We start from the raw sequence: 18,424 nt of genomic DNA on the forward strand, positions 1-18,424 counted from the left end.
AACTGAGATCACTTGAACTAGTAAAACAGCTTCCCCTGGTACTTATCATCGTCTGATCTCCGCAGGGTCATCCACACTTCTTTCTGAAAATCTCTGCAGAGAAAATATAATATATTGGCCAAATGCTGATTTGGGAGTTGGACTCACTTCTTTTCCACTTGCCAGATCTGAACAAGCTATGAGCAAGTCTCTCTACTTCTCTGTATCTCAGGTAGCTTAATAAAAAGACCTGCTTCCAAGTGATATTGCAAAATGTTTACTGGCACATAGTAATCTTTCAAAATTCTGTCATTATAAGTCACTGCTATTATTTGGCTGGAAAGACCTGTGCAAAGTTATACTGGTACCTCACTTTCCAAAGTCACCTCTGCTGTTAATGTCTGATGCTGGTGAACACTTAGTTTCATTGTTCCAAGAAGAAAACATGAATTCCACATCTTTACTTCCCTACTTGGCAATGTCCAAAACAGACACAACCTAATAAAGCTCCAGTTTATTCTTTTTGCCCAACTCAGGCATCATAAATTGTGTTAACTCTGCCTAGGAGGCTCCCTTGCTAGAGTTTCTATCTTAAAGGTTCAGTGGGCTTCATCCACATTCAACACCAACTGGCTCGCAACTGCAAAGCAGCATTGTGCATGTGAAACATATCTTACAGCACAAGTGTGCTAAGTCACAGGTGTTTTATTCTGTGAAAGAAGAAATCACAAATGACCAAAGATCCTGGTCCTTCCCTTTCAGGAGGTTCTTCCTGACATTAACATCTACTGGTTTTAAAGTAAACTGTATGTCAACATGTCCATACCTGCATCTGGAGGAGGAAAGACAGAGATGGTACCCAGGCATTCTTAAGCAGCACATCCCTGCCTACTACCTTTGGATCCCCTAGAAAGCCCATTGCTCATAGGATGGTCTTTTCCAACCTACAAAACACACTTTCCACCCTCTTGTATCTACAGGAAGATTTACTTTCTCCCAGCTTTGTTTCACACTCTCAAATCTGAGACACCCTCCACCTACCCTATGACTAAAGAAGAGTTGTTTAATCCTCCCTTCAGTGAGTCCTCCTGAGGGGGCTTTCTCATTTCCTCTGGCAAATACAGTCCTTGAAGACCTTCCCTCACACGGCTCAAGTATTCCAGAAGAGCCTGAATCACAAAGTCCAATGTAGGCACATTCTGTTTTCCTGACTCAAAAGAAAAGAATCAGAAAACTGTTATAAGGGGTTAGGTCTACATAAATGGAAGCAAGAACACAAATGAACTTGGCAAGATTTCCTCAATGGTGGTATAAGAAGCTCTGCGGAGCTTTTCTCAGGAAAACCACCATTACTGATGAAAATTATTGTTTAAGAAAATTAAAATTTCTAAAACTTTTCAGCATACAGCCATTATGTCAATGTTTATTCAAAAAAATCCATTAAATCTTTATACAACACTGACAGTATGTCACATTTCAATCATGACAGGCTCCTTTACCCTCCCTCTGCCCTCTGTCTGTGCTATGAAAGCTCTACTCTGGATGTACATAGCTAAGAGAAGGAGGATCCATTTCCCTCCCCCAGTTCAGGACTGTCTTTTTTTCTGGGAGAGATAGGCCACCAGTATTTCTCATTCTTATAAGGCTGTATTGCAGAAACTCTTTCCCAGCACATGCAGATGAGATGTCTCGGGCCCTCTTCTTTCACCCAGCCTTCACTTATACAGTAGAAGTCTATGATTGGTGTGGCAGGAAGAGAATGCTGGCTCTGATCAGCCTTGAACCAATGGACCGTTCATACGGGAAGAGGTAAACCAGGAAGACCAGAAGCTACTGCTCTTACTATTGACTTGCTTGCAGAGGAGGCTATCCCTTTTAAAGAAGCAGGCTGCACAGTCCCTGCCCCCAGAAGTAATGACACAGATTTTCTGCCATGGGGAAAAAGCAGGAAATAACCACAGAGAGATCAAAAATTTTCCCTAAGGGAATTGGTTTTAATTTAAACAGAACAGGGAATTTTAAGCAAAGGATGATGTAAAAAAAAAAAAAAAAAAAAAGGAGATTTGGGGCAGGGCATGATGGCTCATGCCTGTAATCCCAGCCCTTTGGAAGGCTTAGGAAGGTGCATAACCTGAGGTCAGGAGTACAAGACCAGCTTGTCCACGGTGAAACACCATCCCTACTAAAAATACAAAATTAGCTGGGCATGGTGGTGCATACCTGTAATCCCAGCTACTAGGGAGGCTGAAGCAGGAGAATCGCCTGAACCTGGGAGGCAGAGGTTGCAGTGATGCAAGATCATGCCAATGCACTGCAGCCTGGGCAACAATAGCAAAACTCTGTCTCAGAAAAATAAATAAATAAATAAATAAGGAGATTTTGGTGATAAGCAGTTAATCACCTGGTGAATCGGTGGGTAGTTCTGTAATAACAACAAGCAAAATTATAGACCAAACCATTTAGCAGAGAGAATCAGATAATCATTACATATAATCAGATATAAAAAGATACAGCTAAAAAGAATGCTCCCAAAGGGAAAACAAGCCTCAAAGACTATCTCTGCAAAATGGCCAAGAATTGGCTCAGACCGTGGAACAATTTATGTTCTAGGATATTCTTGAAAACATTAGAGCAATCAGTAATTGCTGGAAGCTAACAGCTGGGTGTGAAACCAATAGAGGTAAACCAGGTAAAAGCTTAACAGGGAGATAAGAGAAAGAGACACTTAAAGAGAGACTAGCTAAAACCTATGTCATCCCTGGGATGGGAGGTCAGGGGTCAGAGCAACTGTGCACATTCCCAAGGGTGTACATTTTAAGAAGCAACATTAGATGCTACACAGTTTGGAGGAAACAAACTTCATTAAAATAATCCAGACAAAGTCACGAAAGAAATTAACAAACATAAAAAGCAAGTAACAATAAGCCACATAGAAGTGGAAGTAGGAAAGTAAGTATCCAGCATTGCTATACTATGTAAAATACCAAGTTTTCAACCAGAATTTTGAGAAACACAAAGTATAAAGTAAGTGTGACACACTCAAGAAAAAATGGACAACAGAAATAGCCTCTGAAAGAGCCCATAAGCCAGATTCAGCAAACAAAGATTTGGAGGCAGCTATTATAAATATATTCAAAGAACTAAAGGCTGGACACAGTGGCTCATGCCCATAATCCCAGCACTTTGGGAGGCCAAGAAGGGCAGATCACCTAAGGTCAGGAGTTTGAGACCAGCCTGGGCAACATAGGGAAACCTGTCTCTGCTAAAAATACAAAAATTAGCAGTGTATGGTGGTACGTGCCTGTAATCCCAGCTACTTGGGAGGCTGAGGCAGGAGAATCACTTGAACCTGGGAGGTGGAAGTTGTAGTGAGCCAAGATTGAGATTGCACCAATGCACTCCAGACTGGACAACACAGCGAGACTGCATCTTAAAAAAATAAAAAGAAAAAAAAGAACTAAAGAATATAATGTCAAAGAAGTGAAGGGATATATATGATGATAATGTCTCATCATAAAGAATATCAAAAAAGAGAAATTATTTTTAAAAAACCAAATGGACATTGTTTTAGTTCCAATATACAATAACCTAAATTTTTAAAATGCTATAGAAATTAACTATATACTTGAGATGGCAGAAAATAATTAGTGAACTTTAAGTGATTAACATTATGCAATCTGAAGAACAGGAAAAAATGAACAAAGCCTGAGGGAAATGTGAGACACAATTAAATACACCCACATGCAAGTATTGGGAACTCCAGGGAGAGAGGAGAGAGAGAGAAATGTTCAGAAAACTATTTTAAGTAATAACTTAAGATTTCCCATACTTGATTAAACACATTAATCTATACATGCCAGATGCTCAGTGAAATCCAAGTTATCTAAATGCAAAGATAAAATAGTGAGATGCACCAGAGTTAAACTGTTAAAATACTAAGAGAAAATCTTGAGAATGAAAAAGAACTTTTCACATATGAGGGAAACTCAATAAAATGTCAGCTGACTTCCCATCAGAAAAAAAGAAAACTAGAAGACACTAGGATGATACCTTCAAATTATTATAAGAAATATTCTCAAGCCTGATTTAATAACCAGACAAAATTTCTTCAGAAAAAAAAAAAAAAAATGGAGACCAGAAGCAGTGAGATGATATTTTCACAGTGCTGAAAGAAAAGAAAATGTCAACCAAAAATTCTCACCACTCCTATTAAGTATTTTTCTAAAAGTCCTGGCGAAGACAGTAAGACAAGAAAAGGAAATAAAGGCTATATACATTGCAAAAGAAGAAATAAAACTGTCTTTGTTCACAAGTGATTTTGTCTATGTAAAAAATTCCAAGAAACTGACAAAACAGCTCCTAGAACTAACAAACAAGTATGTCAAGCTTAAAGAATCCAATGTTAATACATAAAAGTCAATTGCTTTCCTATATACCAACAATAATCTATTCAAATTTGAAATTAAAAACAAGTATCATTTAAATTGGAACCAAAAATTCAATATTTAGACATAAATCTAAAAAATACATGAGATCTATGTGAAGAAAACTGAAAACCATAATGACAGAAATCTAACATCTAAAATAAATGAAAAGATATTCTATATTCATGAATACAAAGACTAAATATTCTTAAAATGTCAATTCCTGCCAACTTGATCTATAGATTTAATGCAAAACCAATCAAAATCCCAGCAAGTTACCCTGTAGGTATGGACGAACTGATGCTAACATTTATATAAAGAGGCAAAAATTCAAAATAGCCAATATAATAATAAAGACAAAGTCAAATGACTAACATTATCCAACTTCAAGATTTACTATCAAGCTAAAGGAATCAAGATAGTGTGGTATTAGTAAAAGAACAGACAAATAAATGGAACACAACACAGAGTGACCATTAACTACTCTGGGTGAATGGCCTGGATACCCCTGTGCGCTCTTTCACTGAAAATCTGTGTCTAAGTGAATTTATTCATCCATCGCTGGGTCAGGGTCTGCCTGTCGGACCCCGATAGTGGTACCCTGTGTGAGGATACTCATCAGTGGTGTCCTGTGTGAGGAGACTTGTCATTGGTGCCCTCTCTGAGGCTTTGCTACAAGAGATTGTGACAGAACCTCCAAAAATGAAGGAAAATGCAACTGCGTAGTCGGCAAGTCTTTGGAGCATGCTTGGGATATCCAAGTTCAGAGAGATTGTTCAGGCTAAGATTTCATCATGGGACAACAGTTATCAGCTCAACAGAAATAGTATATAAATGTACTCAAACAGCTGATTAAAGCTAGTGTTTCACAGGCTCAATTAAGGGACCTTACACAAACTGTTGTTTCCCAAAGCCCATGGTTCCTGGCAGAAAGTAAGCTAGACATAAAGCTCTAGGAACAAGTGGGGAGAAATCTTAAACAGCATCATGCATAAGGGCTACAGGTCCCAGTAACATCATCACTGGGCCAAAATAACAAAGAGGAAATGGAACTCCCTCCTCCAATAGATAGGCAAGCAGCATTAGAAGGGGAGCTCCTTGTCTGCCCAGTCATGCAAAATCAAGAAGGCAATGAGGTGTATGCTTATAAAAAGATGACAAAAAAGTAATTAGAGACTGAAACTGCATGTCTAAGCAGGCAGTGGGTGGAAGAAAAGGCTCAGTGGCCAATAAGCTCATGGCACCCAGGCTGACAGGAACTGCCCAGGCCAGCAGCAGCTGCCTGGTGGTGGGAGGAGAGAGCTGTACAGACAAAAGGCAGCATCCAGGCCATTGCAATGTGGCTGCCACCCCAGGACCAGCACTGCTGCTCTCTGGCTCAACAGGCAGCCCATGGCAAATTTTCATGTTCCTTTATCAGCAGCATCCTAGATTATAATTCTCTGCTGAGATTTAAGTAAAATTTAATAATCTGTAAGACCTTTTTCTAATAATGGTTACCGTTGTTATTCCAACCCACTCTTGATGAGGTTCTCTCAAAATTCAATTAAAGTAAAACAGTAACCTCTAAAGGGAGAGAAATTACTGAGAGCCCATGAATTAGCTGATAAGCAATTAAAAGCCGGACATGTATAAACCTCAACCTGCCCTTGGAATTCACCTTATTTTCACATCATTCCCAAACAGTCTGGCAAATGGAGACTTTTGCACAGCTTACATGCTATTCTTATGGGACCTCTTCAGCAAAGGCTCCCTTCCCCCATGGCAATTTCTCAAGATTGGCATGTAATTGTTATTGACTTAAAAGACTTTTTATACAATTTCACTAGCAGAACAGGACAAAGAAAAATTTGCATTTACATTACCAGCTATTAATAATGAAAGACCAGCTTGCTGATTTCATTGTAAAGTGCTGTTTCAAGGAATGCTTAACAGTCCTACTAAATGTCAGTATTATGTGGATCAAGCTTTACTTCCCAGCAGAAAGGAATTTCCTAACTGCAAGATTATTCATTTTATGATGATATTTTACTGGCAACCCCAGTGGAGCCAATACTTTTAAATTTATATACCTCTTTAATAAAGAATACACAGCTAAGAGGTTTAATCATTGCACCTGAAAAAGTACAAATGTCTTCTCCTTGGAAAGATCTTAGGCATGTACTAACTTCACAGTCAGTAACACCTCAAAAGGTTAAATTAAATAGTAGCAAGTTACACACCTTAAATGATTATCAGAAATTACTGGACAATATAAACTGGCTCCACCTCACTTTAGGTATATCTACAGGTAAGCTACAAAACCTGTTTTCTATCTTAAAAAGCAATACAGCCCAAGAATCTCCCAGATATTTAACCCCTGTAACATGCTCAGAAAACAAAAAAGGGGGAGTATGAGTAAGGAGCCTGAAATACTATTGGCGCATGCCTTATTTACTCTTAATTTTTTAAATTTAGATAACAAATTTCAATCAGCTGTAAAAAAGCACTTTGCTAAAACCTCTCAAGACAAAAACAGACTGGACAGAGAAATAGAAGGAAAGAATGAATAAGAGAGAGATGAGAAGAGACAGAGATCACAGACAAAAAAGTATGACAAAGGAGAGAAGTAGTAGGAAGAAGAGAAATGTTAAGAAAGGTATAGTTAGAAGAATGCACCTTTAATAAAGAAGGTTATAAAACAGAGTCAGAAAGTTAAGGTATGCTGAAGATTGTCTGTGAAAGTTGTGAAAATGTTATAGAAGAAATTCATGCAGTAATGTGTAATTTTTGTTTTGAAGGTCTAAGCAAATTTTAAAACGTTCATTATAAAAGAAATTATGTGTGTAAACATATTGGCTAAAGTTAAAGAAATATCATTCCGTAGCACAACAGGTTTTTCTTAAAACACTAACCTGCTGTTTAACAAAGATTATAAAAGGTCTCTTAGTGCAGATACCATGCCTAGAATTTCCAGTATACCAGCACCAGCTTGGAGACTACATCCTTATCAAAGGACAAAAAGAAGAAAAAACTCAAGCCAGCCTAGGAAAAACCCTACAGTGCCCACATCACTGGACAATATGGTTTCTGCAGACAAAACAGGCCTCAGACATCACCAGGGAAATGTTGATACCAACAACGCAGGAGGCTGAGCAAATCTTGCTCTGGACACAGATAACATTCACTCCAGTTAACTTTTATTCTCTCACTCTGCATGCAACCTATACCTGCTACACTCTGTCAAGCCCATCTTCTAATGTGCCTTTTTTCTACCATGTTACTTAAACACCCTCTTTCCCAGCTTTTAACAACACAGCTACATGACTAAAGGGGATTAACATACCCCCAAGTGGGATTCCTCAGTAATGGCATACAGCATACAGTGAAATGAGCTGCCAAATAACACTACAGGTCACTCCTTGATTGGAAAAGAATGTTGCTGATTATACTCCTGGTTGTCTTATGCTATTTGGCAATTCTAGGATGCAAAGCCAGAATAACAATAATGATCATCTCAACTGATGGACGTGTTGCTGCACACATTGGCACTCTTCGATTATTAAAGCCAGATGCAAAAAACAGAAAAGGGAGACGTGGTAGTTCAGTCAGGGTGCTGGAAAAATATTAAGGAAAAATATTAGAGCATGTTATAGAATATAGTCACAGACCTTCTTGGAAGGCCAGAAGGTTTTGTAAAAGACTCAATATAGAATTATGGTAGAAGACAGTCCAATTCTCCTTGAGCTAATAGCAAGAATAAATAACAAAGGAATGTAAGGAAGTTTTCCTGAGTAACTTGTGTACTCATGTGGTCCTAAAAGGCAATCTTTAATCATTCAAGAGCCAGATGGCTTTCTTCAGGGGAGGATGACCAGATTTATCACCTGTAACTGGTGTTTGCTTTAGGCCTCAGACCTGGCCTTAAATTTTTATCCTATAGGGGTGTTGACTCAAAGCCTTCGTCATTTAATGTGTGCTGAATAAAGGCCAGCAAGACCAGGGAGTCAGGGGCGGTGCCTATTAACTCCTTCAGGTGAATGGCCCGGACACCCCAGCCTGCTTGCACTGAAAATCTGTGTCTGAATTTATTCATCTGTCATTGGGTCAGGGACTGCCTGTCAGACCCTGACAATATGGAATTAAGGAATTTCAGATTAAAACAATGATATACCACTACACACCTATTAGAATGACCAACATCAAAAACACTAATAACAACAAATGCTGGCAACAATGTAGAGCACCAGTAAAGCTTATTCATTGCTGGTGGAACTGCAAAATAGTACAGCCAATTTGAAATATGGTTTGTCATTTCTTACAAAACTAAACATTCTTACCTTATCTTTCAGCAAACATGTTCCTAAGTATTTACCCAAATGAATTGAAAACCTCCACACAAAAGCCTGCATACAAATGTTTATAGCAACTTCATTGGTAACTTCCAAAATCTCCAAGTTATGAAGTTATCCTTCAATAGATAAACTGTGATACATTAATGCAATGGAGTATTATTTAGCACTAAAAACAAATAAGCTATTAAGCCATGAAAAGACTTGTAGGAAATGAAAACGTACGTTACTAAGTAAAACAAGACAATCTGAAAAGGCAACACACTTTGTGATTCTACCAATAAAAAGTACTGGAAAATGCAAATCAGTGATTGCCAGAGTTGCAGGGAGGTTAAGGGAGTAGGGATGAATAGGGGATTTCCACAGATGATTTGTAGGACAGTGAAACTATTTTATATATCATATGTTACCATGATGATGGATACAAAACAACATGCATTTGGCAAAATTGGTAGAAGTGAACAACACAAAAAGGGATCCCTAATCAAAACTACAGACTTTATTTTTATTTTCTTAGTTCCAGGGTAAATGTGTATGATGTGCAGGTTTGTTACATAGATAAACATATGCTACAGTATTTGCTGCGTCTATCAACCCATCACCTAGATATTAAGCCCAGCATACATTAGCTTTTTTTCCTGATGCTCTCCCTACCCCTGCTGCCCAGCATGACAGGCTCCAGTGTGTGTTGTTCCTGTGTTCTCATTGTACAGCCCCCACTTATAAGTGAGAACATGTGGTGTTTGGTTTTTTGTTCCTGCATTAGTTTGCTGAGGATAATGGCTTCCAGCTCCATCCACATCCCTGGGAAGGACATGATCTCATTCCTTTTTATGGCTGCATAGTACTCCATGGTGTATATGTACCACATTGTTTTTATGTAGGCTATCATTAATGGCATTTGGGTTGACTCCATATCTGTCCTATTTTGAATAGTGCTGCAATGAATATATGCATGCACGTATCTATATAATAGAATGATTTATGTTCCTTTAGGTATGTATCCTGTAATGGGATTGCTGGGTCAAATGGTGTTTCTGGTTCTACGTCTTTCAGGAATCACCACACTGTCTTTCACAATGGTTGAACTAATTTATGCTCCCACCAATAGCGTAGAAGTGTTCCTATTTCTGCACAACCTTGTCAGCATCTGTTGTTTCCTAACATTTTAATAACTGCCAATCTGATTGACACAAGATGCTATCTCATTGTGATTGATTTGCACTTTTCTAATGATCAGTGACGTTAAACATTTTTTCATGTTTGTTGGCCATATAAATGTCTTCTTTGAGATGTTTCTGTTCATGTCCTTTGCCTGCTTTCCAATGGAGTTGTTTTTTTCTTCTATATTTAAATTCCTTATAGATTCTGGATAGTAGACCTTTGTCAGATTAATAGATTGCAAAAATTTTCTCGAATTGTGTAGATTGTCAGTTCACTCCAATGATAGTTTCTTTGGCTGTACAGAAGTTCTTTAATTAGATCCCAATTTTGGCTTTGCTTGCAATTGCTTTTGACATTTTTGTCACTAAATCTTTGCCCTTGCCCATGCCCATGTCCTGAATGGTATTGCCTAGATTTTCTTCCAGGATTTTAATAGTTCTTGGGTTTTAAATTTAAATCTTTAACCAATCTTGGGTTAATTTTTGTATAAAGTATAAGGAAGGAGTCTGGCTTCAATTTTCTGCATATGGCTAGCTTTCTCAGCCCCATTTATTAAACAAGGAATCATTTCTGCATTGCTTGTTTTTGTCAGGTTTGTAGTAGATGTGTGGTCTTGTTTCTGAGATCTCTATTCTGTTCCATTGGTCTATGTGCCTATTTTTGTACCAGTACTGTATTAATCCATTCTCATGCTGCTAATAAAGACGTATATGAGACTAGGTAATTTATAAAGAAAAGAAGTTTGATTGACTCACAGTTCAGCATGGCTGGAGAGGCCTCAGGAAACTATTATCATGGCAGAATGAGGAGCAAACACATCCTTCCTCACATGGCAGCAGCAAGGAGAAGCAAAAGATGGAAAATCCCCTTATAAAACCATCAAACCTTGTGAGAACTCAGTATCTCAAGAACAGGATGAGGGTAACCATCCCCATGATTATCTCTCACTGGGTTCCTCCCACAACACATGAAATTATGGGAACTACAATTCAAGATGAGACAGGTGGGGACACAGTCAAACCATATCCAGTACCATGCCATTTTGGTTATCGAAAACTTGTAGTATAGTTTGAAGTCAGAGCTCAATGCCTCCAGCTTTGTTCCTTTTGCTTAGGATTGTCTTGGCTATACAGGCTCTTTTGTCATTCCACATAAATTTTAAACTAGTGTTTTTCTAATTCTGTGAAGACTATGACTTCATCTTAATTTATTTACATCTGTAAAGACTCTGTCAAAATGAGATCACATTCACAGTTACCAACATATCTTCAACACAAAATCCAACATATCCTATTGGAGGACAAATTTATCCCATGACAAAGAATATCTATCAGAAAAAAGCCACAGATAACATCATACTTAATAGTGAAAGAGTTCATGCATATCCTCTAAGATGAGGAACAGCATATGAGTGTCTGTTCCTGCCACTTCTATTCAGACCTGTACTGTAGTTCCTAGCTAGGGAAAAAAGGCAGGAAAAAAAGTATAAGACACCCAGACTTAAAAGGAAGATGTCTGTCTATATTTGCAGATGACACAATTTTGTATGTAACAAAATATTAGAAATCCAGTAAAACGTTACTAGAATAAACAAATTTAGAGAGATTGCAGGTACAAGGTCAAAATATAACATCAATTGTATTTCTATGCACTAGCAATAGTTCATCTAAAAAATGAAGCAAATAAATCAATTGCATTTAAGATAGCATAAGAATAAAATATCAAACAATAGCACAATAGTTTAATACCTGTACACTGAAAACTATAAAACTTCATTGAAAAAAATTAAATATATAAATAATTGGAAAGACGTTCCATATTCATGGATTGGAAGACTTAATATCATTAAGATGGCAAAATTTCCCAAATTGATCATCATTTTCAACATATTGTTATGAAAATCCCAACTACTTTTTTTTTTTTTTTTTTAAACAAATTCTATAGGTCATGAGTCTGGGCAGAGCTTACCTAAGTCTTTTACTCAGAGTCTCATGAGATTTCAAACAAGCTGTCAGCCAGACTGCATTTCTCTCTGGAACTTGGGCTCCTCTTCAAGCTCATGTGTTGATGGCCAAATTCAGGTCTTGTGACTACAGGACTGAAGGCCTCAGCTCCTAGAGATAATCCAGTTAATTATCACATGGCCCTCTACAACACACCAGCTCACTTTTCCAAGGCCAGCAGGAGAATCTCTCACTCTAATCTGCAAAGATATGACTTATATAACCATGGGTGTGTGTATCTCATTGCATTTGTTGTATTTATTGGGTAGAAGTCAGTCACTGGTTATACCCACACTCAAATGAAAGAGATTTTCCAAGGCAAAACCTCTTTTAGAGTTGTCCTAGTTGCTGAGCAAGGAGGAGGAGTTATCTGTCTACCAACTCCTACTTGTTGCTGGTGTGGATGTTCCTGGAGTTTTCATTTTGCAAGCATTCCTGACCAGATTCACATTGAGAAAAGTGCATCCAGAGGAAGCCCTCAAGCAGTGAGTCCCATTGCTTAGAGTAAAAAGTCTTCAGCATGTTTGAGGACTGTGAGGGCCTACAAGAAGGTAGCCGGGTACCAATAGCACCTGCTGCACTCCTAGAAGTGGAAAAGCCTCAGATGAATGTAAAGTAGTGGTAGTAGCGACAAGAAACAAATTCTAATACTTTAAACACCTATTTTCTCAAAGATACTTCAAATATTAGCTACAAATGCAAAAGATTAAGTCTATAGGATATGGACACAGTACTTGTAAAAAATGTACAAAAATTCTATTATATAACACTAATTATGGTGTTCATATGTTTAAAGCTTTTGACTTCTTAAATTCAAGAAAGCCATAATAAAAATACTAAGTAGATAACTTTATAACACATTCCCAAACTCCAGGCCTCATTCCAGGTTTTTGGCACAAACCTTTCCACAGAGACACTGAGTAAAGGTTATGGTGAAAATGCCACAGTGTGCCACAGGAGAAAAAGCAGGAGTCATGGAAGTTTTCAGACTTCCCTGACACTTGAAGGAAGAAATAGAAGTTTGGTTTTATGTCCTTCATCTCTAAGTCAGTCTCATATGCAAGGCACTTGATTTCTCCTTGGTGTTGCTCTTTTACCTGAATACTAACTTGGTCTCCAGAAAGAAAAGTTACGAATTCTAGACTATGTCCTTTGGAGTTGAATTCTCTCATAGTCATACTTTAGCAATACCCCTCCCTGGGATTACTATCAACAGAAGCTTTTATGGCCAAGGCTGGGTTACTACCAAACCCTCACTGCTTACTCCCTGGTGTGCATTAATAGAAGCAAGTATGATATAGCAGTCCAGATAGATAAATATGCATAGTTTCCTGTCCTGGCTCTCTCAATTACAGACTGTGTGATCTTAAGCAAGTCCCTTAACTGCTTTGGCAGACAGTTTTCAACTGGTAATAGAGATTAAATGAGTTACCTGATTGCTCTGGCTAAAACGTCCAATATGTTGAATAGGAATGGTGAGAGGGGGCCCCCTTGTCTAGTGCCAGTTTTCAGAGGGAATGCTTCCAGTTTTGGCCCATTCAGTATGATATTGGCTGTGAGTTTGCTGTAAATGGCTTTTACTATTTTGAGATACATTCCATAGATACCTAGTTTATTGAGACTTTTTTTTTTTAGCATAAAGTGCTGTTGAATTTTGCTGAAGGCCTTTTCTGCATCTATTGAAATAGTCATGTGCTTTTTGCCTTTGGTTCTGTTTATGTGATGAATTATGTTTACACACTTGTGTATGTTGAACCAGCCTTGCATCCCTGGGATGAAGCCTACTTGATCGTAATGGGTAAGCTTTTCGATGTTCTGTTGCAATCGTTTTGCCAGTATTTTATTTAAGATTTTTGCATCTATGTTCATCATGGATATTGGCCTGAAATTTTCTTAAGTTGTGTCTCTGCAAGGGTTTGGTATCAGGATGATGTTGGCCTCATAAAATGATTTAGGGAAGATTCCTGCTTTTTGTTTTTGGTTTTGGTTTTTTTTTTTTTTTTGGAACAGCTTCAGAAGGATTGGTACCAGCTCCTCTTTGTATGTCTGATAAAATTTGGCTGTGAACTCATCTGAACTTGGACTTTTTTTTTGGTTGGTAGGCTATTAATTGCTGCCTCAACTTCAGCCCTTGTTATTGGCCTATTCAGGGATTCAACTTCTTCCTGGCTTAGTCTTGGGAGTAAGTGTCCAGGAATTATTCCATTTCTTCTAAATTTACTGGTTTATGTGCATAGAGTTCTTTGTAGTAATCTCCGATGGCAGAGTTTAGATTTCTGTGGAATCAGTGGTGATATCCCCTTTATCATTTTTTATTGCATCTATTAGATTATTCTCGCTTTTTTATTAGTCTAGCTAGCGGTCTATCTATTTTGTTGATCTTTTCAAAAAACTAGCTCCTGGAATTACTAATTTTTGAAGGGTTTTTTGTGTCTCTATCTCCTTCAGTTCTGCTCTCATCTTCGTTCTATCTTGTCTTCTGCTAGCTTTTGAATTTTTTTTTATCTTGCTCCTGTAGTTTTTTTTAAATTGTGATGATAGGGCATTGATTTTAGGTATTTCCTTATTTTCATGTGAGTATTTAATGCTATAAATTTCCCTCTAGACACTGCTTTAAATGTGTCCCAGAGATTCTGGTACATTGTGTCTTCGTTCTCATTGGTTTCAAAGAACATCTTTATTTCTGCCTTCATTTAATTATTTATCCAGTAGTCATTCAGGAGCAAGTTGTTCAGTTTCCATGTAGTTATACAATTTTGAGTGAGTTTCTTAATTCTGAGTTTTAATTTGATTGCACTGTTGTCTGAGAGACTGGTTTTTATGATTTCCATTCTTTTGCATTTGGTGAGGAGTAAAGGGTACTCAATTAGGAAAAGAGGAAGTCAATTATCTCTTTTTGCAGACAGAATGATTATATATTTAGAAGACCTCATCGTCTCAGCCCAATATCTCAAGATGATAAGCAACTTCAGCAGTCTCAGGATACAAAATCAATGTGCAAAAATTGTAAGCATTCCTATAAACCAATAACAGACAAATAGAGTAAAATACCTAGGAATATAACTAACAAACGATGTGAAGGACCTCTTCAAGGAGAACAACAAACCACTGCTCAAGGAAATAAGAGAGAACACAAACAGATGGAAAAACATTCCATGCTCATGGTTAGGTAGAATCAGTAACATGAAATGACCATATTGCCTAAAGTAATTTATAGATTTGATGCTATCCCTATCAACCTACCATTGACCTTCTTCACAGAACTGGAAATAAACCACCTTAAACTTCATATGGAACCAAAAAAGAACCAGCATAGCCAAGATAAGCCTAAGCAAAAAGACCAAAGATGGAGACATCACACTACCTGACTACAAATTATACTATGAGGCTACAATAATCAAAACAGCATGGTACTTGTACCTAAACAGAGATATAGACCAAAGGATCAGAACAGAGGCCCCGGAAGTAATACCACACATCTACAACCATCTGATCTTTGACATATGTGACAAAAACAAGCAGTGGGCAAAGGATTCCCTGTTTAATAAATGGTGTTAGAAAAACTGGCCAGCCATGTACAGAAAGCCAAAATTTGACCCTTTTTGACAACTTACACAAAAATTAATTCCAGATGGATTAAAAATTTAAACCTAAGACCTAACACCACAAAAACCCTAGAAGAAAGCCTAGGAAAAACCATTCAGGACATAGGCATAGGCAAGGACTTCATGACTAAAACACCGAAAGCAATGGCAATAAAAGCCAAAATAGACAAATGGGATTTAATTAAACTTAACAGCTTCTGCACAGCAAAAGAAACAATCATTAGAGCAAAACCAGCAACAAACCGAATAGGAAAACATTTTTGCAATCTACCTATCTGACAAAGGGCTAATATCCAGAATCTACAAAGAACTAAAATTCACAAGAAAAAAACAACCCCATCAAAAAGTGGGCAAAGGACATGAACAGTCACTTTTCAAAAAAAAGACATTTATTTGGCCAAAAAACATACGAAAAAATGCTCATCATCACTGGTCATTAGAGAAGTGCAAATCAAAACCACACTGAGATACCATCTCACATCAGTTAGAATGGCAATCATTAAAAACTCTGGAGACAACAGATGCTGGAGAGGATATTGAGAAGTAAGAACACTTTTACACTGGTGGTGGGAGTGTAAATTAATTTAACCATTGTGGAAGACAGTGTGGCGATTCCTCAAGGATCTGGAAATAGAAATTCCATTTGACCCAGCAATCCCATTACTGGGTACATACCCAAAGGATTATAGATTGTTCTATTATAAAGACATATGTACACGTATGTTCATCACGGCACTGCCTACAATAGCAAAGACCTGGAACCAACCCAAAGGTCCATCAATTATAGACTGAATAAAGAGACTGTGGCACTTATACACCATGGGATACTATGCAGCCATAAAAAAAGGATGAGTTCCAGCCCTTTGCAGAGACATGGGTGAATCTAGAAACCATCATTCTCAGCAAACTGACACAAGAACAGACAACCAAACACTGCATGGTCTCACTCATAGGTAGGTGTTGAACAATGAGAACACATGGACACAGGGAGGGGAACATCATACACTGGGTCTGTTGGGAGGTGGGAAGCTAGGGGAGGGAAAGTGGAGGGTAGGGGGATTGGGGAGGGATAACATTGGGAGAAATACCTAACAAAGGTGATGGCGACGGAGGCAGCAACACCATGACATGTGTATACTTATGTAACAATCCTGCAAGATCTGCACATGTACCCCAGAACTTAAAGTATAATAAATAAATAAGATGGCCACTTAGGTCTCTTCACACGATAAATATCCTGAGCTCATCAGGTATCTCTAGAATAGCACTCACCTAACACAAATTTCTGTGATGATGAAAATGCTCTCTATCTGTACTGTCCAATACAATAACTACTAGCCATGAACAGCTGGAATGGGGCAAGGACTAAGGAACTGGATTTTTCATTTTATTTCATTCTAATTGATTTAACTGTAGCCATGTGTCTCATTGCTACTGTACCAGAAAGCACAACTCTAATGACAAAAGCATAGGTAGAGATAATAATTATTTTCTAATACACAATCAAACAGTTATTCCATTTTGTTATTTACAGAGTTGTTACAAGGATTAAAAGAAAATACATGGACAGAACTTCAAACAATTTATAGTAATCACAAAATAAATGTTAGCCTTTGTACTGTCCACTTATTTTATTAGTTGATTGTTAAATTTTAATTACTAACTAGCTTATTTTTTGCTTTGATAAGATAAACAGATTTATGAAACTCTGGGCAGTTATCTCCTTTGGTTCAATATTTATCTTCATGGGGAAAGGACAAATGGGGCTTATGAGTATGATAAAAAAGGTTGATCAATTTCAGTGAAATTAACTTATCTGGCAATATATAATCCCAAAAACTTAGACTTGAATTTTCTCTCTTTTTATGGAGTAGTTTCCATTTGTGATGATATTTTTTTCTACAGTTTCAGCCCCATTTCCTCTGAGCCCTTAAAGGGTCTCAACCTCCTTTTCTGTGGCTCAGTAGTTTTACAACCACTGAAAATAGCTCATTTTACCTCTTGTTAGGTGCCCTTCTGAGCAAGATAAGATGGCTAATTACATATGCCATTAACCAAATGCAATTCCAACTAATTGACAAAAAGTATTATATAGTAGCAATTTTTGAAGAACAAAGTTGTATGAAATACTAGCTTGTACTTCAGAAGTTTGTCCCCAGAAATAAAGAATTCTAAACATTTACTGTCTCGCTGTGAGTTCTGCTAAATTACGTGCCTATTATGTGATATCCCAGAACTATGAAGCTTCAACATTTAACCAAAATTCAGAGTGCCTGCTACATACAAGAAGCTCTGCTAAGCATCATGAAGGAAACAAATGTATCTAAGATGTAGTCCCCGAATCTCAAGACACTTGCATTCTCTCTTCCACTTATAATTGCTTCAGTGGCACCTGTTTACCCCTAGGATGGTGTCCTTAGCACAGGCCATAATCTACAGTGCTCTAGTCCCAGCTTTCCTACTCAGCCTGGTCTCTCCAGTTCTCCCCTACACGTCCCATGCTTCAGTGGCATAAGAATACTCTGTGCTCTCTTGCATCAGTGCCCTCCTGCAGCACATACAAGAACCAACGCCACATTGCTCAACACTGATTACGTTCATCTCATTTTACACACACACATACACACACACACACCATTCATTCATCACTTATTTTTAAATCCTAACACGATTTCTTCAATACTGCCCCAAAGCCTTACTCCTTTCTTTCTGCTGACATTGCCGCTTGAGCGTAACAATATGGTAATGGCTGTGATGGAAATAATGTTTTGTGAATCATTCAACCTTGAATCATAAGTTCCTTGAAGACAGTGATCAAGTCCTCACATTTTTATAACCTCAGGTTCTAGACAGAGTAGGTTTCCAAAGCTCACTTTATAACTAAGTATAATAAAAATGAGATTAAAATATGTATTAAA

Source organism: Cebus imitator, unplaced genomic scaffold, assembly GCF_001604975.1.
Source record: "Cebus imitator isolate Cc_AM_T3 unplaced genomic scaffold, Cebus_imitator-1.0 Scaffold9, whole genome shotgun sequence".
In the NCBI taxonomy this organism is placed as follows: Eukaryota; Metazoa; Chordata; class Mammalia; order Primates; family Cebidae; genus Cebus; species Cebus imitator.